The following is a 26,847-nucleotide window of genomic DNA, read 5'->3' as shown; positions in this document are numbered from 1 at the left end:
CAGCAACACGACTCTAGAATTGGCCGGTTTGATAAAAACTACTATGTCCTTGTCAGTACCCTTTCCTGTTGCCAAACTAACAAGCAGTTTTTTGTTGTTTTTGTTTTTTAAAAGAGAGACAGAGTTGTCTTCAATTTCTGGAGCTGGAAAAAGAGGAAAGAAATAGGATTTGCCTCACAGCCTGCAGCGTTGCATGGATTATTTGACCAGGTCTGGTCTGCCGGCCTGTGCCCTCCGACCCCTGCAGCTCATCCAGAATGCAGCGGCTCGACTGGTCCTCAACCTACCCAAGTTCTCTCACACAACACCGCTCCTCCGCTCCCTTCACTGGCTTCCTGTGGCTGCTCGCACCCGTTTCAAGACACTAGCATTTGCTTATTGTGCTACTTGCGGATCAGGCCTAGCTTACATCCAGGACATGATTAAACACCCCAGCCCGCCCCTCGCCACTCTGGCTTGCCGCTTCCTCACTGAGAGGAACACAGAGTCACTCGATTCCCTTGTCCCCATCGACATTCGACATTCAGAAGGCAGAACATCTTCCGCCGCAGGCTAAAAACGCATCTCTTTCGATTGCACCTTGGCTAAGAAGATGATTTTTTTTAAAAACACATATGTAGCACTCCATGGATCGGCTTATTTGAAGCTACAGCACTTGCTTAATAACTTGCTCTTCTGGTTTGTACCCTAATTGTTAAATGCACTTATTATCCAGCTCCTTAATAATCCACCATGCAATTTACCAAATTGTACTCCGAAAAATGGCAGTGACACAAGTATTTGAATTTTAAAAACTTCAATATCCAGAAATCCTATTATGTGATAAAAGCAAACCTACCAATATTTGCCAATAAGGCCAAACATGTGAAAATACATTTGATATGTTCCATGCAAAGTGAAAATGCATTTTAATGTGGCACAGATTGCCTCTATGTCTGCTTCTTCATCTTGTTCTCTGCATTTATAATTTAGTTCAAAGATCTTCCAAATTCTTTGCCAAGTTTAAAATAATGAGTTCTCATATCTTAAAAGTCTCAGACATTACTGCGAACCGCGATTTTTTTTGATCTTCAAACAAAACTTGAAGAAGCCATTGAAGAAGTCCTTTCTGCTACTGCTTTTGTGGATTATGTTTTTGACATTTCTGGTATGCTCAAAAGCGGAAAGAGGAGAGGAAAGATGTGGAAGTGCTGACAATGGCACATCCTTAATGTCAAACGAGAGCCTCACCAACTTAAATGTTCACATTCACAAGTTCACAAGTATAAGCAACTGTCAAAATAGGATTTGTGAACCTCTGGTGAAGGCATAAAGTACTCGACTGTCAGACATGATGTCTGTTTTTTTTTTTTTAAAGGGCGGTCTGAATCACCACATGTGAAAGCACAATCTGACTCTGAGTGACAGCTTCAACTCTGCGGTGACCAGAACCAACAGTGAACAAGTGGGATAAGGGAGGGATCAGGCAGAGAAAAGTGTGCAGACGCTTAGTCGGCTTTCTTCTGCAAACGTGCCTGATTTAATGGATTTATATGTGTAATCGCATGTGTGTGTACGAGCATGTACCAAAGAAGCTGAGGGCTCTGGATTTCCCGGCCAAGCTCGAGGTTTTCACCGAATCGCTTCATACACACAGAGTTGCAGAATACAAAAACCACAACCAACCGACACCATATGGAGCGCAAAGAGAGAGTAGGGAGGAAAAAGGAGGAGTACAAATCATTACCTCTGTTTAGACTGTTGTGGCTGTTTGTTTGTTGCTTAGTTTTTCCTCTCTGGGTAAACCAGCATACGTCCTCGGAAAACATAAGCACTCTCTGCTGGTTTCAGCGGATGTGTATACATACACACATTTAAACTAACATGTACACACAGATACACAGTATTATGTTCACTGGAATGAAACTGCATGCTGTCTTAGGCAGACAACAAGCAGGCCAAAGTCACCAGTTTGAGATGAAGTAGATGGAGTGAATTCGGAAGCTGCTTTAAATTCACACAAGATGAAAACCCTTGGCTCAGTGGCGATAGGCACAGAAAAGCGCAGGAGGAGTTAGCGTTTCCTAATTGCATTGGACTAGATCCACAAATGTGTATCACTGCCATGAGTCCTGGTGTTAATGACTCGCACCCACTGTTAATATTCATAGAGGGTTTCAGGGGGCTGGTGTCTTGGCAGATCGAGGCACTGTACAAGAAAAAGTCATTGGGATCACTGTGGAAATATGCAGATTTTCTTCAGATGAAAAAGTACATTTTGGAACCTGTATGACAAACAAGCAGGTCCTATTAGTGGAGCACCTGCTGCAAACGCTGAGGCTCATTGTATTGTCAACCTCTCCACATTTCCTCATTTGTGAAGCGCTACATCTCTGTATATTTAATTTTAACCCACTACTACTACTACTACCCACTACTTGGGGCCGCAGTAGCTTAGTTAATAAGGTCGCTGGTTCGAGTCCCTGTGTGGATCATGAATGGAGTGTGGACGGCACTGCCGAGGTGCTGTTGAGCAAGGCACCGAACCCCCAACTGCTCACGGCGCCGATCCATTGGCAGCCCCCTCACTCTGACATCTCTCCATTAGGTCCTGTTTGTGCATGTATGTGTATTTCGAGCGTGTGTGTGTGTGTGTAACCTGAATAATAACAGTGATAGTAAGAGTGAAAAATTGAATGTCCCCTTGCAAGATTAATAAAGTAATAATTCTTCTTCTTCTTCCCGCCATGAGCTTCATTTTTTTTTTTAGATTGATCGACTATAAAATGTAATCGATGTTGTGAAAAACAATCATAGAGATTGTATGATACACAATTACAGTGTCTTGACCACACTCATGTCAGCCATATTACCATTACAAGAGTGCCACATTGGCCTGTCACCACAGCACTGTGTCAGCACGCTGTGTCCACGACAAAGTTTACAGCTTTAGTGTTTAATTCTGATTTTTATTCTTAACATGTGACACGCAAAGTGTTTCCATACTTTACTTTCTGTGTAGTGCTTACCACACTATGGATTTAAAATGCGAGCGTAGCGACGGTGGACAGCAAGTCAATACAAAACGGAACCTAGTCAATCAACTTATGTGATGCAGTGATTAGAGTTTGCCGTGAAATAGGCCGAGTTCAGCAACCAGCCAATGGTGGCAGCCGCCACTTTTTACTCGCATTTTGTGAGTGGTCATTTTGGACCAGGAAGTCATTTTTAGTAATATATGATTTGATAGAGCTACACATCTGAACTTCACTCACAACCGCTGAATAAAAGCAACGCGTTTGGGCGTAAAACCCTATTAGTTTTGACTGACAGTGAGTCTCGACCCCGATCAACTTGTGCACGTCCGAATAAAAAACAAAAACACAAGTTTCCACAGCAGTATGCGTTTCCCATTACCTTAACCTTAAACACACCGTATGCCCTAACCTTAACCACAAAGGGCGGCTACCATAATAGGAGGGAAACATTATTTAACATGGGAACACCACCATCAGCACCACCTCTCTAATGTAGTACAGTACATGATAGTATAGTGGTTGATGTGTACAGCACTGAAATTGTATGATCAGACACAATACAATGAACTAGAAAAGTCTGTAAAAAAAAAATATATGTAAAGGGACGATGACAACTGTCCTGTCAGTGACAGTGAGGACTAGAAGTGTCCTTATTTTAACACTGACATGGCTATCGAGAGGTTTCTGGTGTACACTCCACCCCAGTGAATAGTAAACAGTTCTAGATTTAGTATTTAATGATGCCATCTGTGCCTCTGTTTAGTAGCTCTGGGTTGTTGTTTTATCCCCGATTCTATTTTGTACAGTTTTATATTTCATATTTTTAATAAAGACCTTTTTTTTTATTGTTGTTGTTGTTTATCAGTGTTGTTTTCGTTTGTGGATGAATGAATAAATGAATAATGTAGCTCTTGCTAAGCTTTTTTTCCTGCAACCTGTTGCTGGACGACGCTCATTTTCACGTGTTGCTCATATTATTGCATTTACTTTTTCTCATAATTAGTTTTTTTTCAACTGAAATAATTAATTGGTCAAAATTCTTATGGTCAGGTAACGGTTAACTATTAACACACCGAGCTGTGGGAATGTGCAGCCACAACTTGTGTACCACAGACATACATGTGCGTTTTATTTTATAATGTGTGTGAGATGGTGTCCAGTGTGTGTGCTGAAAGCTGACACAGCTGTTTCACAGTAACCACACTGTTTCTCCACACTATCTACGATTTCACTCCATGGCTCTGCTCCAATCAACTCCTGACACTTCCCTGGCCTCTATCATTGTTTTTCTCCATCTCCCTTTCTCAGATTTTCTCTATTCAGTCCGCCCGCCTACTCTGTTTCTCAGATTTACCCAGTGAGTGTGTTCGTAGCGGGTTTTGGTGTGTTTACACATGGCCATTATTGTGTCCCATTGGTCAGCCTGTGGTGTTGGCCTGAGCGTAATGTGTCGACAGTACTGGATCTTTCCTTTTGTTTTTAACTCTGCACGATGGACTCTGTCTAACTTAGCCATTTGTAACATAGCTATTTAACAGAAGTTTAACTGAAATTATTTCTGTATTATAGCTCTGTGGTTATAAATCATCCGTGCCAGACATATTGGACACCTTGATGTCATGTGGTTCACTAGTAGATAACCTAAGCAAAATCAATAAGCATGGTGAAGTTACAGTTTGTTTCAGTATCATTTTCCGTGGATAGTTTGGTTTTGACTGAGCTGAAAAGATACATTGTGTTTATTCCACTACCTACAAAGACAGCAGTTATTTCAAAGTCAATCATTTCCATTTTTAATTGATCTAAAAAAAACTTAACTAAACTTTCATGCTGAAAGCCTCAGGCTATAGTGTTGGATCAGTGTTGTGCTACTGTTGTAGTAATTAGATAAAGTTACTAGATACCTTATTGAAAAGAAACTAAATTACTCTACTACTTATTTTACAAATTACTTTCACTAAAAAGTAATGCGTTACTGTGATAAGCAACTTTATAGTCATTGTACAATCTCTACTTTGAGATGCTGCCATTAGTAATGTGCCTATAACTTTCACTTCAGTACTGTTATTATCTCCATGTTCAGTCTTGTGAAGGGATGGGTAGGCTATCAGGAGGTTTTGTTAGTTTTGTCAGAATAACTTCTTATTAACTACATCAAAGCCATTATATAAACTCAATAATATCTCACTGCAAACAATTCAAAACATCAAAATCAAATTTAGAAAGAACACGGACATCAGTCAGTCCTTTCTTTCTTACGCCCAGCTGCTGATAATCAGATACACATTTGGTTCGGGTGGGATGACTGAGGATCATCAGCGTGCATATTAATTAGCCATGTGCACTACAGATACTGAAAGAGGGAGGAATGGCTGGTTTGTCTCAGCAGTTTACAAGAATGTACCCAAAACAATCAGTTACATCGGCGGCCTTTAGAAGACTGCAGACAGTGCAGGTTTACGTTTTTTTAACAGGTGTTGATAAAGTAGGATATTTACTCATGAAGGTTTTATTGCACTTACAGTAGCTAACGAGCTGGAGGAGGCTGATGGGCCATGAAGGAAGGTTTATGTGAGAGCTGTAGATACTGACAGAAACACACACAAATACACACAAACACACAACTAAACGCATTATCCCTTTGCTTAGGCCATAGAGGAGATAATAAAGTAACATGCCTCAAAGTTATGTCGATTTAGTCACTTCATTTTTAAAAATGATCTGTTACACTACTTCTTACTGTCAAAAGTAACAGAACTACTGTAGGTCATAATGTCCTTCAACCAGTTACTATTGGAAAGGAGACTGTTGGGCGTGACAATGATATGGAAGGAAAAAGAAATCAAAGTTGACAGTTCATCAGCTACTGATACCCTGTGAAACATACGGCTGCGTCTTAAAGGAATACTTTACCCATTTGCATTAAGCTTTGTATCGTTAGAAACCCAGTCATATGTTTGAATGGTCATGCATCATTCTCTCATTATCCCCTGAGATGGGAGACGTGTGTAACAACATCTAACACTTCCTGCTCTAACTGACGCAAACATTTTCAAAGCTGTCCATAGGGGCCGGGACCCACTGATGCTAAAGACCTATTACAGATCAGTGGGTGGGACTTCACTTGCAGCAACCTGCAGAAACTATGTGTGTCCATGTGCACAATGGCGGAAGGTACTCAGTCGGATATGGAAGAAGGGGATTTTCGAAGATCTGATGTATGTATCAGATTTGGCTACCTTTATGAGCTGCACTATAGAAAGGAGAAGCTGAAGCTTGATGGAGGAACAGGAGGCGTGCCTGGGCTTGTCTCCGCAGAGGACATGCCCGGGCTTGCTCAAGCCAGGCAGACTTGTGGTGCCATCTATGGACACAATGTATGTTTTGTCAAGCATCCTAGTTTTGTCACATAGGAGCTGTTTTTCAATGTGACGGAAGAACGGCCGTCTTTTTAAGGATGCCCCGTCAGAAAACGTGGCCAAGCACTGTTCCAATGCTAAGAACACTGCACGGATCGATCCTCATCAAGCTAAAATACCCACAATCCTCTGCGTTCACACGCTGCGTGGATGGCGGAAGAACAACACACTTTCCAATGTAAGTGAAGTTATTTGAAATACGATTGCTTTTTGTAGATTTTATCAATTCATCATGACACAGCAATAACAGTCAATAGCCTCTTTTTCTATTGTGGCCAAACAGTGGAATGTTTTTGACTAGTCAAGTTAGGTCGCCTGACCTCAATCCAACTGAACATGATTTTCCTTCACCAAACACAAGACTGAAGACAAAGTCAAACAAATAGGGATTTAAAAAACCTGGCAGAGCGTGACTTGGAATGATTAACACATTTCTGAGGGGAGGTATTTAAGAGCTTTAGAGCATTAAAAATGGTTCTTTTTTTAACAAAAACACTTAGAAATGTCATACAAAGTTTATTAAAATGTCAATTTTCACAGTCTTGCTTTTTCCTTATTATCTTATGTAATGCACCAGAAATTGCACAATGATCCTTTAAAGGAAGCTCAGTGAATCAGGTTAAGATAGAGGCTTTCAGTCGCCATCATCCAGGCAGAGAGGCCCCTCAGCTGGCTGGGAGCCAGGAGCAGCAGGGAGGTGAGGTATTTTAACTCACCTTTAGCCCTATTCAGACGGGATTAGTTTAATGTGGGGACGAGAGGTAAAGTCATTTTTACAAGAGGTTATAGTCCAAATGCGCCATAGAATGTCAGTAAAAAATATGGCGATTTTTACCTTCTGTGAAATGGGTAGGTTAATAATATTACCGTGCAGATACGCGAGGTTTGAGAAGTTGCAAAGAACACATAAAACCAAGTTGAAAAGTAAACATTATGGGGAAGTGAAAATATTCTGAATTATATTTCAAATATCGACACAGGGGATGCCAGACTGTGGAGCAGAAATCATTTTCTAAAAGACTTTTCGTGGTTCAACTTGCAGCCTTATGCAAAGCATGAACTAGAAGGGCACTCGCAGACCTCTGTTGAGGTCATGCACTCTCACACAAGGTTAATGCAGTGTCAGTTTTCCTAGTTGGGAACTGATTATTCCGTTTAGTCCAACAACATATAAATGCAGCACTATCTCAGAATGTTAATGAAAATTAAGAATAATTTGTGTACCTGCCTCGTAATTTGGATCTACTCCAAAACTGAATGGGTTCGCCCTTGGCCGATGCTAAAAGATTCCATCAAGTTTAGTGAAAATTGGGTAGTTTTCCCATAATCTGGCAGAAAATCAAACCATCACATAAAGTGAGAATCAAGCTGCAAACATAACCACCTTGGTGGTCACTGTTGGCCATCTGCACTGCTGGCGTCTAATTTTCGAAAGGCAGGGAATGAATTGAAATGACTGGGATCAAAACTCCTGTTACTAGCCAGATATGAGCCTCACAATACTTCATTCATTTTATATGTATTTTGACACATATCTTGCCTTTAACAAATATTGCGTCTGATTTGGGTACTGCACTAGTCCATAATGCGATTTCAGTTGTGCAGTCCTACAATTAATGACATGATTAAATATACAGTACATTAGCTTTACATTTCTGCTTCAAGAAGATGTAAAATAGTTCTGTAAACATACCACAATGTGTGTTCACACCTATTTAAGTTTACTACATTTTATTGCCATGCGGCCTGAAAGGTAAACCAGTAATGCCAAACAAAGATGTGTTGGTTGAGTGCGGGGCGCAAGGTGTAGGTACAAGATAAACTATAATCTTGTGTGGGTGGTGGAAGCCAGTATAATAAAGATTAAATTATCTGCGGTTGTTGTCTTTGTTGTTATTTTTTGTCTTTGTTTGTGTGTGCCAGAAGAGCATCCGTGATTATGATGGTGCTCAGTCGCAGCTGCAAGTAATAGGTTTTTAGGAATGTTGACAGTTTCCCTCTCCGTATATAGCATTTATAGACTAATAGGATGTTGGTCAGTATGAGATTTAGTTTATGAGATCAGCTTTGGAAGCCTGAGCTTTATTTTACTCTTCAGGGTATTTACACTGGTGTGCATCGCTCCTTGCAAACCTGCGTCCGTATGTATGCATGTGCTCCTGTAACTGCATTCTCTCTTCTACCTTGTTACCAAGGTCAAACGGCTGATTAAACTAATTTTCCTTTGCGCTCAGAGTGAACATTGCAGCCAGTTTAGAGCAACACACAATTCCAGTGATTTTAATTAACATATGATTTTATTTGAACCCTTTGGCAATTCTTTTTTATATATATATTGCAGGGTTTTATTTTTGTTGTCTGTCGAATGAACCTACCTTATGTTTACATTCTAGGGATGTAACGATGCATCGTGAGACAGTTAAAAATCCAAATATGTGACGATTCAAAATCGGTTGAGACAAAAAATTCACAACGCATCATTTTCTTTTATATTCATTCTGTAGCTGAATCTAATTTTTAAAAAAATAACCCTAAAGAGAAAATATATTGTATAGAAATTGTAATAAAAGGGATGTTTTTCACTCGTAGTTTGTCTTTTTGTGAGAAAATCATATCAACACAGTTTCATGAACTCAGTATGGTGAATCGTATGTTCAGTGTATTGTTATCACTATTGGATTCCATACAGAGAAGAGAGCAGTTTTATTCTGGGCTTAAAATATAAGAAAATATACAAGTAGATGACCTAAGATCAGTAGAGATGGCAATCAAAAACCGGTTCCAGTTGAGAACTGGTAACAAATTGAAATTGAAATTGTTTGCCTCTAAAGTTATCAATTCCTTTTATCGATGCCAGCATGTTTATTCGACAATTGTGTGTTGACGATGATATTAAACTCATACGCTACTGAAAACATGGGGTTTTAATAACATTGGCACCATGCATGCAGGCTATGAAAACCTAAATAACTACTTGTTCCCATCCCTAGTTTTCAATTCCAAGATCGAGGAATGACATCAATTTCTCGAGGGCAAAGTGAGTACTCGTTTTTCCAAATCTATTTTTAGAACGCAACGCATCTTCCTAGTAATGATGATGAGTAATGATGCACAGCAATACAGCGTACCCAACACCTTATGCCTATTCTCAATCAAAAACATTCACAGTTACACTTTAGGGATTTTTTTTTTTCACAACCACAACTTCAAAACATTATGTTAAAAAAACATAACTAAATGTGTGTTCTCATTCTGTTAATGTACTTCGACCACTCCTGTGGGGTTTGCTGAGGACGAATGCATGGCTTGCTGAAACAAGCCTCTAGCTCGTTGACATCCATATTTTCGAGGATCAGACTGATAAGCAGCATCAACACCTGCACTGGTAGCTATAAAATCGTATCAATTCCCAGCCCTAAAGATTGGCGTATATATATATATATATATATATATATATATATATATATATATATATATATATATATATATATATATATATATATATATATAGTTATATATATCTCTCAACTAATCGCTCGACCAAGAAAAATCTTGGACAGGGCAGCCCTAGATCCATTGTATGTAAACTCTCTCAAAGCAGCTACCAGAGAGCAAGAAACAAGTGACACCCAACAACACAGTCCGTCTCTACTGATGTATAAGTGTCAGTGTATTATCAAAAGGCTTTTTCATTTATGTCCAATGTGTGGCCCAGACCACAATGATTCAGTTGCAAATTACAAATATATTATTGCAAATATTCAGGGAATAGTGCATTGAAATATACAGTATACCACATACAGTACCTAATGGCTCAAACTACATTGGTGTGTTAAAGACCACACACACACACGCATGCACGCACGCACGCACACACACGCACACACGCACACTTTACCTTGCGTAATTTTCACGAATAATTTAGTCAGAAGGGCAAAGCAGCTTGCAGTGCGCATATGTTGGAAAAAGGCTACGTATGAGTGTGCAGCAGTGTTTTTCCTTCTCCGGGGCATATACTACAAGCCATGGTCGGTGTAGCACTACAACAAATCTGACCCAAGCAGATTCCAGCTCCAGCCAAAAGCAAATGGTCTTAAACGCTACATAATGCAGCACACAGCAGGAGTAAAAAAGGGAATGGGTAAGAGCAACACAGAAAAACCATAACAAGGAAAAAACTAAAACGCAGTATGCAAAAAGAAGGAGAGAGGGAGGGTGGGTGGGACAGAGAAGGAGAATAACAAGCGTAAAATGCTGGCGGTGGAGGAGAGGAATAAGGGCAAACGACAACAGGAGGAAATGAGACGGAGACAGGCCGCAAGAGCGAGACAGAGAATGTTTAAAGGCAAATTAAGACTTTACTGCTACCAGGAATTTGATTTAAGACCAATTTAGTATCCAAAACAAGAAAAAAATGGAAAAGCTGTGTTGGATTAAACCCATTCTTTATTAATTTAACTGTGGACAAGTATGCAAATAAAACTTACTTTGACCACCTGAGGTGAAATCATAAAGACAACATCAACATAAGACCAACATTGCTGCATATCCATTCTAATTTTTCCATTTTGCGGACATTTTTTTCATTTGCATCTAGTTCTAAATAAACATGATGTCACCATTTTAATGTTAGATTTAATCAAGATAAATCTAAAATAATTTTCAATAACTCCATATTAAAAGACTGGTGTAATTTATATATTCATTGTTTTGGCATGACAAAGCAGCATCATCATAATATTGATTTATAGTATAATCAGGGGTACTGACTTTAACATCACCTTGACTGCGGATTTAAATTAATATGGGAGACTGGGCTCGACCATTATGTAACACTACTGTACATAATGTACACGCCACTGTATGTACATTATGTACGGACTGTATTCTGCACAGAAACGAGATCTCCATGTCTTCAAGCACCAAAGCCTTAAACCAACAAGGATAAGAATCTAAAGTTTGTGAACTAAAAAATGGACAATGCGAGATGAGCGCAGTGAGAGAAGGGAAATGATGAGGGAAAGAGAAGGAAAAGAGAAGAGGGAATTTGTGAAAAAAGATTGGTGGCAACAGAAAAGATGCAGAAAATCAAACTTGCACTAAATACATGTGCTAGGACTTTAACTCCAGGGGCCTCACCACCAGTGATAGGAATAATGGCGTAAAAATAAATAACAGTGCTACCAACGGCTTTCACTTTTTTTTTCAGTAACAACTAATCCAAACGATTACTCTTCCCATCTTTATAACCTATACTGTCCTGCGTTCCTATAATTATTAGCTCATTGAAGCTGTTTTGATCAGACCAACTAGATCTCCAAGCTGAGCGCAAAGACTGTTCTTCCTTGGTGAGGGGGGGACGAGACAACTGCATAAACGATGATGATTGGCTGAGGTAGAGTAAAATGTCATGGTAAGCCAATCAGAGGTAGAGTTGGGTGGGTGTTGTTGACACAAAATCAAATGGATGCATGGTTGCACACACGAAGACAAAAGTGTCTCTTCTTCTCTTCTTCTGTACAAGCCTGACATGTGTACTACATTGTTTGGGTCAATTTCAATTCAAATTCTTTGACACATTTGAGCAAATAAAGCTTTACTTGAAAGTAAGGCAATAGTTACTTTCCACAGAAACTAGTAACTTTTACAATTTGTAATTAATGTGCCAAACACTGCTTATTACAGAAACAATATCCTTTCTGCGTGTCCTATCTTGAGCTTCAAAGATATGCTATGTTCCTGTTATGGAAGCAACAGAGCATCTGAATTCCAATCTTTTTTCCTAACTGTAGTTAAGACACAGGTTTCTGTTAATGCCCCGGTGTTATCCTAAACTGAGATAAGATCAGACAGAGAGGAAGTTTCTGCAATATATTCCCTTTAGTGATGTGCAGACTGCAGTTAAGCAGTATGCGCTTAATCAGACGATCGGGTTGGTGGGCTCACGAAACCGAACAATCTGATTCACAGCAGATACGATGTGAGTGGGTGAGATGATGCATCACGGAAAATATTAATTACATTCTACAAAACATAGCAGAGCAGAGCTGCAGTGTTTGTCCGCTTCCCCATTAAGAGAGACAGTGTGTGGTGCATTTACACACCAGGAACAGCGGCTTCATTGACTATTTCAGAACATTAATGTTTAGCTCTGCCTTCTCTGTTTGGAGTTTCGCTGCTTAAAGGGATACCTAGCTTATTTGAATCCAGCTCTGTGTCGTGGCGAGGTGTGCAGCAATGGTGTTGGGTTCCCTACGTGGTACAAGTGCAGTGCTCCACGGAGCAGACCGCTGCAGAGTTGAGCGGTGGACCTTAATGTAAATGGATAAACGCTGGAGCAGAAAACACTCATGGATCAATACGAAATATAATTTTAAATGTAACGTAGGCTACACAGGGACTGGTAGAGGGGGAGTTAAATTTCCAGTGTGCGGTCTAAATTAATTTGGGTGGGTGGCAGGTGGAGTATTTAAGAGTACATGCAGATTTGTCCGAGCCGAACGAGCCGGCGAATTTCTAACTTCTATGTATTCTATGTAATTTCCTGAAGTAGCTTCAAAGTTACAACAATAATCTGACATTAACACAAACTTGTTCCAGCGCATGACTTTATTATGACATTGAATTGTTGAATTAATGCTACCAAGACATCAAGAATGTCAAATATTTGATACCAGTTGCACCATTTATTTCAAACGATATATATATATATATATATATATATATATATATATATATTGGGCAAGTCTGGAAGTGTCCTGAATCTCTCATAGTCTCTAGATGATTTAGAATTTAAGTTAGTTTTGGGATGACGGACGCACCGGTAGGTCCAAAAGAGCTGAACTGCATGAAGGCATAAATAAAGATATAAAGACTGAGTCAAGCTTTCGCTGAGTTTAATAGATCGACAAAGAGGATAAAGAAAACAGGTTTTCAGGAGGCCCTTCCAAGACACTTGTAACTCGACCGGGGTCTGACTTTAAGACCAATTCTAAAATCCAAAACAAGACATAAAGCTGTCAAATCTAGCTTGTCTACAGAACATGATGAAACATTAAATGAACAGGAAAAGAAAAAGACTGCCACCCTTTTCTCATATAATTACCCATTTTAGAGACAGTTTGATGTTTTTAAAGTGCCAAGGAGATTAAATAGAGAAATGTGCACAATGTAAATGTCAAATATAATTGTCTTGTTTTAATTCTGAAGTCCAAGTACAGGCATTCTGCGAAAGAGGGAGAGAGCGAGAGGGAAAGTGCTATAGCTCTAAGCCCGAACATGCTACGACCTGCTGTTCTGCTTTTGCACTGCATCCATTGTGCGCATGTACACGTGTCAAAGGGATGCAGGCTGGAAGAAGAAGAAATGAGAGAAAGACAGCGAGGCAGGAATTTTTTTATGCCAATAGTCGAAGGATATTGACTAAAACTGCATTTAGAGTGTGTATGCATGCAGCCGGCCGCCCAGTCAGCCACAACACTTTAGGATGACTAATGTCCCACAAACAGGATGAGATGGGCGGAGCCTTCTGTGGGGGGCCTGTTGAGTTACAACCAATCGCCCTCTGTGGGCTTGTCTCTCCCTCTCTGTGCAACAGTAGCATCGGAAAAGAAAGAAAGAAAGGAGAAGAAAGACAGAAAATAAGGAATGGAGGGGGGGAAAGGTTGCGAAGGGTTAGTAGCTCAGTAAAAGCCCCTTACACTGGGCCTCAACAGACAGACGCAGGAAGAGCGAGCAAAAAAGGAGACCGAAGCTCAATCTCATCTGCTTGTGTGTTACGTTCCACTCTCACTCTGGGGCGATTCCCTGCAATATCCAGGAATGTTAACACCCCTATTTTGAGATTGTTATTAAATGATGACAGACACAAGATGTCGTAATTTCCTTCCCTTTTCTAAGTGTGGGGTAGCAGGGGGAAACAGCGTGCCTGGCTCTCTAAAGCTCTACATACAAAATGCTGAATGCAGCGAAGTTGGCCAAACTCCCATATGAGGAATATGGCGTCCAGTGAGTGACTTCAGCGGCCTCAGCAGCCATGCAGGACAGACGCTATAGGATGTGTTGGAATTGTATCACTACACTATGAGCAGGGGGCACACTTTTCATTTGAATGAATGTGTGGATGCCTGATATATGTATGAATGTGATAAAATGTCCTGGCTGATATTGTAATAACTATTGTCAGGACATTTTTTTTACATTAAAGTTAATACATTTTGGGGTTTTATTACATTTTAAATCAGGTAGCGTGCAATTGTATTTATGGCATTTTCAGGAAATTATTTCCCCTATCGAACCTGGTTAGACCTTATTTTTTGTAAATGTGTTTGCTTGTAAACGTTTTCAATTCAAATGCAGAGGCTTTTTCACGCCTGGTGAAGTTGTGAATCGCAAGCTCATTAGCAAGGTTAATATTGTCTATCTGGGCTCCTGTAGGTGCTGTTAGCGTCAGTCAGGAACTATCAGGAATAGGGGTGTTTCACTCAGCATTAAAAAAAGTTGTGAATTTGTTGTAAGGTAACGTCAAAAGCGGAGCTGTAGCATATTATACATACCGCATTAGGAAAACAATGTGTAGCAGGAGTGGGTGACAAAAGATTGAAAAGAGTGACCATCGTGCTCAATGTGTGACACTGGCCTGGACTTTTAATTAAAAACAGTCGTCTTTTAAGGTCTTATTGAAGATATTTAATGGTCAAAATATTGTTAATAAATATTTGAATATATTTTAATATTAATATGAATAAATGAACAAACTACGAATATGATTTTTGGGCAAAAGTCACAGTCTTAAAGCAGACACAGGAACGTAGCGCGTTACAGCCCTGTAAGCATCAGTCCCGGTCTATGGCCTGAGCCTAACGTTAGCTTACCAGAGCCTGCACTTTTCCAAACACCAAAGGGCAGGTGTGGAACCAATTTTGCCTTAGTTCTCCACGGGTTAGGTAAACTAAAAAACAAAAGTGTGATGATGGGACTTCATGGTGCATTCAGGTGCACCTTTTGACTTGCCCTGGACAACAGCAACCTAAAGGGGCCTTCTAGTCATTCAATTGCTGCTTTTTACCTGTTGCACCTTGTTTTCCCTTTGGTAGCACAAATCATTTGTTTCATAGATGGAGGTTGTTGTTTTTCCTTACCTGCTGCATTTTTTATTTTAGCTTATTTATTGTATTATTTGACGGGGTTCTTCAGTTCTGTGTTGTTAATCTGTTGTTTATTTTAGACTACCTTACCTGTTCCATTTTAAAAAGTAAGTTTTACAAATATTTATGCTGAAAAAACTGGTATCGGCGGGTTAGACTCTCTTGGGACCGGCCAAGAAAATCGGTGCACCCCTAATACTTTTCCTATAGAACAGTTCTTTTATTAAACAAACGAAAGAGCTGTATGTTATTTACCACACAGGGAGAGAGAGAGAGAGAGAGAGAGGGGGGGGGGGGGAGAGGGACAGAGGGAGAGAGAGGCTGCACTAATGAGCAAGTGGTACTTTTAGTATGGCAGTAAAACACATTCAAGTTAACTCTCACATCAGTCTAATTAAAAAGCCTCAGTTTAAATCAATGGAAACACAGAAAGCAGTCATGGCTGCAATGGACTTTTGGCTGTTTAAGGAAATATCTTTAGTGTGGAAGTTTGGTAGTCTGATTCCAGTTAAACCAAATCAAAGTCAATGAATGAGCTTTGCAATTTCAGAAACAAGGGTAGACTTTGATTACCTTGTATTAAAAGGCCTGTGTTTTACTGACATGGGAAACGTTTTTGACGGTAACGTTTCACAGCTTTTCCCCATGACTATTCATCATGTACCATGAATAGCATGAATAAAACTGTAGGATCCAGGTTGGTTTTTGCTAACCTGGGACCAAATTTCTCATTACCCGTCTCTTGCTGTGAGACAAAGGTCTTCCAGACTTTTACAGAACTTTTCAGAAGTTTTAGTTTTATTTACTGGAGTAGGGTTGGGTGACAAGACGAATACATCAGAGACAGGCTGAATACATTGCTAGTAAACTGTTCCTGGGCGCATGTCAGCCTCCTAACATGCAACCCGTATAACGTGATGCAAATAATGAAAAAGCATAATCTGTGTGGGATCAGGGGCGGTGAGTAGAGTTGCAACTAATGATTATTTTCATTATAGATTAGTCTGCTGATTATTTTCTTGATTAATCGATTTTTCCTTTGGTATCTAACATGTCAGAAAATCATCTATCTCAGTTTCACCAAGGTCATGGCTTATTTAGATTTATATGACATAATACAGATTAACACAGGGCATTTCTGTATTGAAGAGGCTGAAAACAGCATTTTCTGCCATTTTTGTATGAAAACTGATCGATAATCAGCACCTCTTTGCTTGACCACATGATATCTACAGCTTAAGAAGCGGGCATCTCTCGACTAGTATCTGGGGCAACAAGATGTGATTCTTGTATCTGCTGTACAAGTTTCCCCTGCAAAGACAGGCAGAGTGATTTTAGTGTCTTGTTAAGCATTTAAGCTGTTCTCTGGCCATGTTAAGCCCTGCGTGGCCCTGCAAATAGAAAAGTGGATCTGTGCCTTATCTTAAGTCAAGCTACAGGTAAAGTGGATGCTAATGAACTTTATATGAAGGGCTGACTGGTCGGAAATCTGTGCCTGAAGGGCTAGGTTGGTACAATTTTCCTGCACGGATTATGGGAAGGTTTCAATGTAGAGCTGTACAGTATGGTCAAAAATCCAGATTGTGATTTAGTCTGAAGCAGACGGTAACGGTTTTTAATTTATCTTAAAATTGTATATAAATGCTTCTGTGTTAATGTACAATTACTGTACTAAAGTACAAATTTGAGGCTTAAAAATTCTCCCTTCATTTTTTGTAATTTTCTCCCTGTGGTATCGAGTATTTTCCTGGGTATCGGTATCGACTTTGACAATCTAGTATCGTGACAACCCTAGTGGGAAATATTCTACTTTTTACTCCCCTAGGCCACATTTATCTGTCCATTCGCTGTTGAATTGCGGCTTTTCTGTGTCAACCTTTCTTTTTTTCAAAGAAGGAGAAATTGCGGTGGTGATTTAGCTGTGGATTTAACCAGACTGAAACAAGGCGCAGAGATCAGTGATGCAGAAGCACACAAAGAAGAGCGTAGCGGGCACACGCAGAGCGCCTACATTAAGCGCATGGAGCAAGTCCTCCAGCACGCCGGTATTTAACGGGCTGAAACTACATGGGCCTCTACACCCAGGAGTTCATTTATCACATAGGCTCCTCGGGCCAGTAAATATTTCCTCGCAGACCGGATCCATTTTTGTTTTGCTAGCACACATTGTGTCAAAACATCAGAGCTGCTCTGCCGGTTACAATGAGTCAAAGTCCAAACTGTAGCACAAATCCTACCATCCTTTACCGTACACCCCTAACTTAAGGTTGCTGAAAGTATCAATACTTAAATACTCTTCAACACTACATGTTGCCAAACTATACAATATCACCAGTTGATGATGGTGATGCTGCAAAGTATCAGAAGCTATGATAAAAAGCAGATCTACAATCAGATCTTCATTATAAGGCTGCAAAGATGAAACAATGGGGAAGTTAATCAAATCTGTGTTGGTATGTGTTCAGTGACTTTTCTGCACCTACACTTTGTTCAAAAAATCCAAGGAAATGTATCATATTTTGTGTGCCTCAACCTTTTTTTGCCATAGTATTGAATATATATATTTTTTTATGCTAGTTTTGTATCCAAGTCTACAATCCTGGTATTGTGACAACCTGAAAAGAAGTTTATTTAATTAAATGTTTTATTATCCCTGGACATATTGCAGGATAATAAATATTGTGCATATTACTCTACACATAGGCTTAACCATACTTAACACATCCCAATTAGTATTATTGAAAATGAAAAGAGAAATGGTACAACACGATACGGGTCTCCCCCCACGGTTCGGCACACACCTGAACGGCGGATTGGCTGTCTTTTAGTCTGAGACGGATTGTTTGAGTGGGCCAAAAAAAAAAAAGTTGTGTGTTCACGTGATTGTTTAATCTCTATACAGTCTGGCTTAATTCCAACACCAAACAATACACAAGTTAACACATTGAGCAAGGTCACCCACATAAATCCACATCCAGGAAAAAAAAGGATGCTCTGCAACAACTTTTCTCCTCAGCATTTAAGCAGCCCTTTCCTGCAGGCTCCCACCGGGCTAAAGCCATTACTGAATCTATTGGGGCGTTTAAAGCTGCAGTATTTTGTTAGATTTTATTTAGACATTGGATGAACATCTTGAGTTGTTTTTTTTCTTTTATAATGTGGGCACAGGCTATTTTGTCATTTACAATCCATGTTTAAAAGAAGCAGGATTAATATCTCATTTTGCACTTGATTTTGTTTTGAGTTAAGTTTTTATTTTATGATGTGCTATTTTTTACTTGACTGATTATGTTTGAAATAAAACAACAAAAGAAACTGAAAGCACTTATATTTATCGTTAACTTTGCCTTTTTGTGTTGTTGATCCGAAAAATGATCCGATCCGTGACTCAAAAACCGTGAAACGATCGAACCCTGAGTTTTGTGATCCGTTGCATCCCTGCCTCTAACCCCAGCAGTATTCGTGTTGTGCTAGCCTACCCTCGACCACAACATACTGCATGAACCCTGCGATCTCTATGGTCTATGCTATTGCTCACCACCATTGAGTCATTCAGAAGGCAAACCCTAAGAACGTGCAATTCTGTAAGCACTACTTGTATGGTAGCCGCTATTGACATTTATCTCGCAGAGCCCCTTAGGGGCTTCAAACAAGACCCAATCACACTAGCCACAACACCAGACCTCTATTACATTTGTGTTGCAGCTACACAATTACATCTCATAAGGAACCCATTAGCCCGCTTTGCACATCCACATGAAAGGAGGGAGGAGAGGAGGAGACTGAGGATGTAGGAACTGGATAATAAAAAAAAAAAAGAGTAATCTGTTACATGTGAATGTCACAAAGCAGACAAATGTCCGTTTTTCTCCTCTCTGTTACTGATTTATTCTCGGTCTTTCCAGGGGGAGTGATGTGTTTTGTTTAAAATAAGCAGAAGAGAAACGGGTTAGTATGAACGCCATGGTTTAACAGACAATGGGAAAATTCAAGAGAAAAGACAACAGAGTACTGGGCTGTTTGAATGACAGGAGAAGTCAGACGTGCAGAGCAGAAATCCTGCAGCATCAGCACTTGCAACAAAAGATGCAAGAGTGCGATTATTGCTATTGTCACTCTACTTCAATTGTATCTCTACGTATCTGTAATTGAATGACATCGTTCTCGTGACACATCTCTCTAGTGGATCGCTTCAAGCCAATTTTAGGAGTCTCTAAGTTGAACTTTTATTCACATCATATCAACATCAACTGAGGCTTCGGGATTTGGATTAAATAGTCTATGAAATCCAAGGAGTGTCAGACTTAGTAGCTACAGATGTTATCTCAATGTGATATATATTTCTTCAAAATTGAAGTGAATAGAAGTATCAGACTCTTTATCAAAAATCAGGATCAAGGCTAAAAAAACTAGTTGTACCAGTTGTATTAAAATATCATTCAGCTAAGCCTGAGCCTGTGCATCTGAGAGCAGATTAAACTGGAATCAGTATAAATATTTGCCTGAACTCATCTCCAGATTAATCCATAATGAAAGTTATGTTCAGTTGCAGCCCTATATTACAGATATATATATACAGATATAGAAAAACAACCTCCTACTCTGCCAGGTTTTGATAAAACTACAGTTCAGACAAACCTAAATGGTCTTCCCATATCAGGGCAAACACTCATCTTTTGTTTGACAACACATTTCATTTTAAAAGGCTGCTCCTAAGATCAAATTCAACACATACATTGATTGAAGCAGTTGTGTCAGTATAATCTGTGTTATCACGAGACGTCCCTGTACAAACGGGCTGGGCAAATAAATCAGCTATTGTCAACAGAGTACATGGCTGGTTGCCGTTTTTTGCACCGTTGTTATGACTTTATTTTGCTAATTTAAGGGTCTCCCTTAGAAGAAGGAGCCACCGCTCCATAGACCGTGGGGAAAGAGCAGGCATCTTTCTAAGGTGTGTGTGGTGAGTTTTATTTTGATTCTTTTTAGCTTGAATTAAGTGTGTTTTGATGAGTTAACCCTGTAACAAGTCTTAGTCTGTGACAGCGAGAAACCTGATTTCAGAAGATGTACGGTTGAATTTTCTGTTTTAAAAGAAAAATAAGTGTAAGAATATGTCTTTTCTTGACCGTTTGTTAAATCTGTTTTGCTTATTTATTAGCATAGCAAACTTCGAAGCTCAGACACATTTCCCATCTAGGCGGAAATATCGGCATTCGCCAGTTGGAAAATGTTAACGTATCACCAAGCCCTAGTACGAATCTCTTTAAAAGCAGCAGCACTGACTTTAAACTCCATGAACTGAACAAAGTAACTGGAAAATTTCACTCACAGCAACAAAGTGTGTGAATGTGTAGACCAGTAGGTGTTTCTGCAAATGTGTGAGAGCGTGTGTCTGTGTGTGTGTGTGTGTGTGTGTGCGCGCGCGTGCACCTGTAACTCTGCAGAGTACAAACCTCCTGAGCACAATATGCTCCACTAAGCACCTCATTACAGTAAAAGACCCTTTGTACCCCACTGAGGTAATAGGTAGGTGGCAGGAAACTTTAGATGAAGGAATCAACACAGCAAAGTGACAGAGCGATTATCCCTTTCATGGCAAAACCTCTCAACTTCAGGCTCTTTCCAGATTCATAAAACTGTGACAAATTGTATGTTGACTCGAGGCACACACGGCTATAAATCTAAAAGACGTGATACAATGCGCAAGGTAAGTGGTCAGTGAATCCTGTTATTGCGGGGTGTGTTTACTCGCAATCTAAGAGAGCAACAACCCAGTAAAATCACAACGTGCCAAAACAAGCAAAACCACAGCGTAGTAAAATAATACAAGACATTCTTCAAAGAACAAAGCGTTAACTTTCCAATCTCTTTGTTGTCATTGCATCACATTTACAGGAGGTACTTTGACTTTTTAATATATTCAACGGGGCCAGTGCTACAAAAAAGGAGCATGGAAAAAGTCGCTGTGATTCCAGCTCAGCACTACAAACAGACCGCTACAGCTATAGTGTTTTTACATGATATGCTAACAAAAAAAACGCTAATCCCTAGATTGTGGGAAAATTAAAAATCACCTATATCGCATACATTTCTTTTATGTAAAATTAAACACGGTTTAATTTCAGCCAAGGGAAACTCATAGAAATCCATCTTGCCCATACTTAAAACTAAAGTTGGTAGAAGTTTGTGACCAAATCGAGCCAAAACCAAGCCCCGTTCTCATTTTACAGCTAAAACGGTTCACTAAAATGTGTCTCTGAAAACACTGTATGTGAGAATTATGCAATACAGAACTTTGATTCACATTTGATCAGGTTTGCCTAGTATGATCAAAATTCATAAGCAGCCATTGACATGGCAATCCAACCCTTATAGGTAACTTAAACGGTTGTGGTGGAATCTAGCAGGTGCCATTAGGAGCAGACAGAGAGCAGCAGGTGGAAGCAGAGGTAAAGATCCTTTTCATGGAATAACATTGCCAGGCAACAGCCGTGGTCCTTGTTAACTTCCTGTCAGCTGATGCCGTTCACAATCACTGCAACAGGAATCAAACTTGGACACATTTAGTATGTTTTGTTGACAACTTTGAACAGGTCTATATGGATTTTTTTCTTCAGATTGAGGATAAAGTGACAATGTGGAGGAAAAAACACACAACATTTCTATAGAAAAGCTACCAACTTCAGCTTTAAGGATACCAAGTCCAGTTGCTTTTGACTGAAATTGCCTTGAGGACTTCAAGGATAATGCTACTCTTTCAATAAAATTAAATAACTACACGTATAATCTAATAAAAGCGGGTCTGGTCGGTTTGTTTCAAATGTCAGCCTCAAAGTGAAATGCATAGCTGAAAAATCACAACATAAAGAGCATTTAATGACGGGCAATGGTCACTGAGGAGAAATTATGTAAGATCAAGAATAGTATAGCAATGCAAATTCTACAACAGCAAGACAGTAAAGTCTCCTGTATGAGCAATAAAACAGAACACAATACATTTTCTCAACACTGTTGTGGGCTGGTGACTTGGTAGTGATCTGATAATACACGTGTAGGATGCATTACAGAACAGAATAACGTTTCAACATACTATCCAGTACTGTCTACGGTTCCTACAAATCGCCAAACAACATTGTATCCCACTGCGGTGACTGACTGAAGTATATCATGGTCCATTCTACTCCACTCGGCTCCATGCTGATCTGTCCCTTTGTCCTCCCCGCCTGCAAAAGAGTAGCAGCCTCCTCCACAACAGAGACTGGCAACCCTCCGGGAAGAAGCACTTGTAAAAACCCCATCACAACATTCATTCATTCATCTGCCTGTCATTTTTACACACAAAGTCAAAAGTAATAATTTAATGCGTGTGTATTAACCTCCAATTCGGTTTATTCCCCTTTAGGCGTTTTGGGATTTGCAGGGATTTGCGCACTGGCCCTGCAGCAGCCAGAAAAGCAGGCATACACATGTGGAATGTGGAGGGAAGCACCCGCCTGTAACGATAACACCGAACACAACACAGAACCGGGACGTGGCCGGTGGAGAAGTTGTGCTGAAATGCGAGATTAACGTGCAAAGAGAGAGATGCCATGTGGTGCCAACGCTCGTAAACGCGACAAAGCGAGGAAACAAAGAGAAAAGCTGCAGGATTTCGCTTTTTTTCCTCGTGTGCATCTGCTAGCTAATATTAACATTAACATGCTAACTGCTTTAGTGCGTGTCTGTCCCAAAACAAAGCTAAGCTAATGAAGGCTCTCTTACCTGATGTGGCATATTCAACCGTCACTTTGTGCAGTGGTAGAGGGCGGGCAACATGTTGGAGCCAAGTTACCACAGCAAGAAAAAAAATAATACTAATAAAAAATAATAATAATTTCCCAAAAGGTGAAAAACTTTTCCTCCGTGGAAAACAAAACTGCCAGCCTCTCGGTGCTCGGTGAAGCAGCGGGGCTCGGTCAGTCGGGGGGGGCTAGGAGCCTGATGACGTCCCGTTATATGTTGCGTTGACACACTGTTAACACCTAAACGTCATTCAGTAAATCTGGACACACAATAGCTGCCTTGCTCAAGCAGAGGTAAGCACTTCGGAGAAGGGGACTTAATGCCTTTTGGCGAAACGTTTCGGAACTTCTGGGACATTGGGCTCACAAGTTACACATGAACACAAAACTTTCAACCGTGACCCGCTTACCTTTCTACACTTGCGTAAGGAAAACGCAGGAGCAGAGGCAAAGGCAGAGCTATAGAGTCACATGTTACTGAGAGAGGGACTCGCTCGTGGTCAGGGTCTATATGGTTCACGCTGTGTACATTTGCCAGCGTGCACGGCCATATTCATTTGCCACATTAAAAAAAGGGGGGGTTTGTCCCTTTCCTCCGGCAGGACGTTAACGGGGACACTGGCTAACAAAAAAAAAACGGCAGCATAACCAGCAGTTATCGTACGGAAAATGCCGTTTAACATTGTCACAACGTGGATATTATTGTGTTACGTGCTGTGTTTAAATGGCAACAATGACAGTGCGCCTCCCTCCACTCACCCACTCATTGTTTGTGTCGGCGGCATGTCAAAATATTGCAGCCCGCTAGAGAGCAATAACAACAGCTAACGCTACAGCACACTTCACTGGCCCGAGAAGCGTGCGTGCCACTCGGCCTGAAAAAGCACTTCTCAGCGGAACCAAGCGAAAGAGAGCAAAACTACAACGCTTCAGTAATGGTACACACACCTCCCTCTACACGGGACGCTCACAAACGCGCGGAAAAGTGCACAATAACTTACATTAGTCCATGCGAAGGGGGACGTAAGCAGACACTCTGTTAGTCCAGTTTTTTAGATCTGTATCAACATAGACGTGTAGCGCTTCTCCATAGTCCCGCCCCCTCCCACCCCCCAAGGTTTAACAGTGAGGCATATCTATACATATATATAATCCCCCAAAGTGTCCAATCACAGCGCTCCACTCCGGAGTGATGTCTGCTCCCATTGGTCGAGAAGCTTATCAGTCTCGACCTGACTCTCCAGCTGTCTCCTTGCCATATAGGGGTGTGTCATGATGTAGCACACAGCCTGATTGGTAGTAAACATTTCCCTGATAGATAATAGTTAATAAAACAATTAAATACATGATTAAATGTATAAATGATAAGAACAATCTTGCAATGTTCAGGGTATTTTCTTTATGGCATACACTGTATAGAGAGACAGGAGAGATGGCGAGATCAATATCACAATATGTTGTTGTCTTTTTCCAGTTGTGTGTACACGTTTGTGTTTTGACAATGGTGAATTTTGAGTGTTGCGTATACTTGGTAACTCGCACATTTCTCACCATGAATTTTTCATCATTTACCTATACATAATATATGAAAGTACCAACATCTCTCTCTCTCTCTCTCTCTCTCTCCCTCTCCCTCTCTCTCTCTCTCTCTCTCTCTCTCTCTCTCTCTCTCTCCCTCTCTCTCTCTCTCTCTCTCTCTCTCTCTCTCTCTCTCTCTCTCTCTCTCTCTCTCTCTCTTCCTGATCTCTCTGACCTGGAAACTGGTGGTAACTGATAGTATACACATAACAAGAGTAAAACCCTTTTGCACTAACTCACCAACCAACTGTTTTTTGTCCGTATGGAGAGAATGGAAAAGTGCAAATTTGTCTACTTTCTAGATGATTTCAGAGGGGGATGATAGGGCCCTGTGGTGCTTATGTCACCCCTGGGATGTTTAATTATAGCACTTCAATCACCTCATTACCCACTCTGTAATTAGTAGCCGTTCTCTTCTTGTATCCATCTCTTGTCATTTCCATGAATGGGCCTTGTGCACAGAACCAGCTTGGTGAAGTTTGACTATGGTGTTTGTCTTTTTTTATCCAGTGCATACGAACTGGACGTTAGGCCATTTGGCTGTTACAGTGATCCCATCTATGACCTTTATTGTAGGGCCATGTTGAGAATATTTCAGTGAATAATCCATAACTTACCATTTCATGCAATGGTACAAATGAGACAAGCAACATTAGCCCCTTTCTGACCGATGGTAAAAAGTCAACTTGAAGCCTGCTTATTGGTGGCTTTAGGTTCTCTGTGAATGGATTAGGGTATTTCAAAGCTTGCTTTCTGTGCTTTGTGAAAGGAGGCTTTATGAAAGCTATCCTTCTTCTTCATCATCTGACGGGTTACATGGGTATGTCATATGTTAAAACTGTCATCATGGAGGTTTAGACTTTCTAAAGGCAGTGTAAATGAGTCCAGAACTTATATTCTCACTCATCAGTCATCTTCAACCACTTATCCGGGGTCGGGTCGCGGGGGCAGCAGCTCTAGCAGGGGACCCCAAACTTCCCTTTCCCGGGCCACATTAACCAGCTCTAACTGGGGGATCCCGAGGCGTTCCCAGGCCAGTGTGGAGATATAAACTCTCCACCTAGTCCTGGGTCTTCCCCGAGGCCTCCTCCCAGCTGGACGTACCTGGAATACCTCCCTAGGGAGGCGCCCAGGGAGCATCCTTACTAGATGCCTGAACCACCTCAACTCGAGCAGCGGCTCTACTCCGAGTTCCTCACGGATGGCTGAACTTCTCCCCCTCTCTCTAAGGGAGACTTCAGCCACCCTCCTGAGAAGACCCATTTCGGCCGCTTGTACCCACGACCTCATTCTTTATTTTTAACAGGGGTGCATTCTGTCGTTCATTTACCCTCAAATAGTGAACAGCCCTATTTAACACCACTCCCGAACTTGAAACTGACGGAAGAGCGGGACTCATCGTAATAACATGTCACCCCCATGAACAGTGCCCTGGATTTATCATTTTACAGTGAAGGCCTTTTCCCACTAGGGCCTATTTTTCGCATGCCAGTATTTTTTTTTTGATCTCTTAATTTTGTCTTGAGTACTTTCACACAGAACGCAAATATTACACATAATTTTTTCGGTTTGACGTCAATTGTTTTTTTCATTTTCTGAGGCAAATTCAACTGCTACAATCGTTATGTTGCTAATCTTGTATTACTGTTGACCAAGTGTGTGTAAATGTCAAAGCTAAATGCAAATATGTTATAGTCATTTAATGATAAATATGTGGTCTGACCAAGAGACCGTATTTGGTCACTATGCTAAATAGTGGCCAATTTGTTACAGAGACAGTTAGCAGTGTGGATAATGAGCATTTAGCTTCAGTGGTCCCCACTATACTACTCTTATAACATATGCATCAAACAACCCTGTCTCCTAGAAAATTACTTTCCCATACAATGAAACGGCATTCTCA

The 26,847-nt window shown here is 40.5% G+C and overlaps 1 protein-coding gene across 1 annotated transcript in view; it reads right to left on the bottom strand.

Moving 5' to 3' along the window:
• LOC310951560 (vitamin D3 receptor A) overlaps nucleotides 1–24,441 on the bottom strand; it is an 82,266-nt gene extending 57,825 nt beyond the window's left edge. Inside the window, exon 1 of the mRNA XM_083919845.1 lies at nucleotides 24,368–24,441. The gene's annotated coding sequence lies outside the window, so the exon portion shown is untranslated. The remainder of the gene's footprint in view (nucleotides 1–24,367) is intronic.
• Nucleotides 24,442–26,847: the final 2,406 nt, after the last annotated feature.

Source organism: Echiichthys vipera (assembly GCF_963691815.1).
Source record: "Echiichthys vipera genome assembly, chromosome: 9".
Classification (NCBI taxonomy): Eukaryota; Metazoa; Chordata; class Actinopteri; order Perciformes; family Trachinidae; genus Echiichthys; species Echiichthys vipera.
This window is presented reverse-complemented; position numbering and strand designations above follow the sequence as displayed.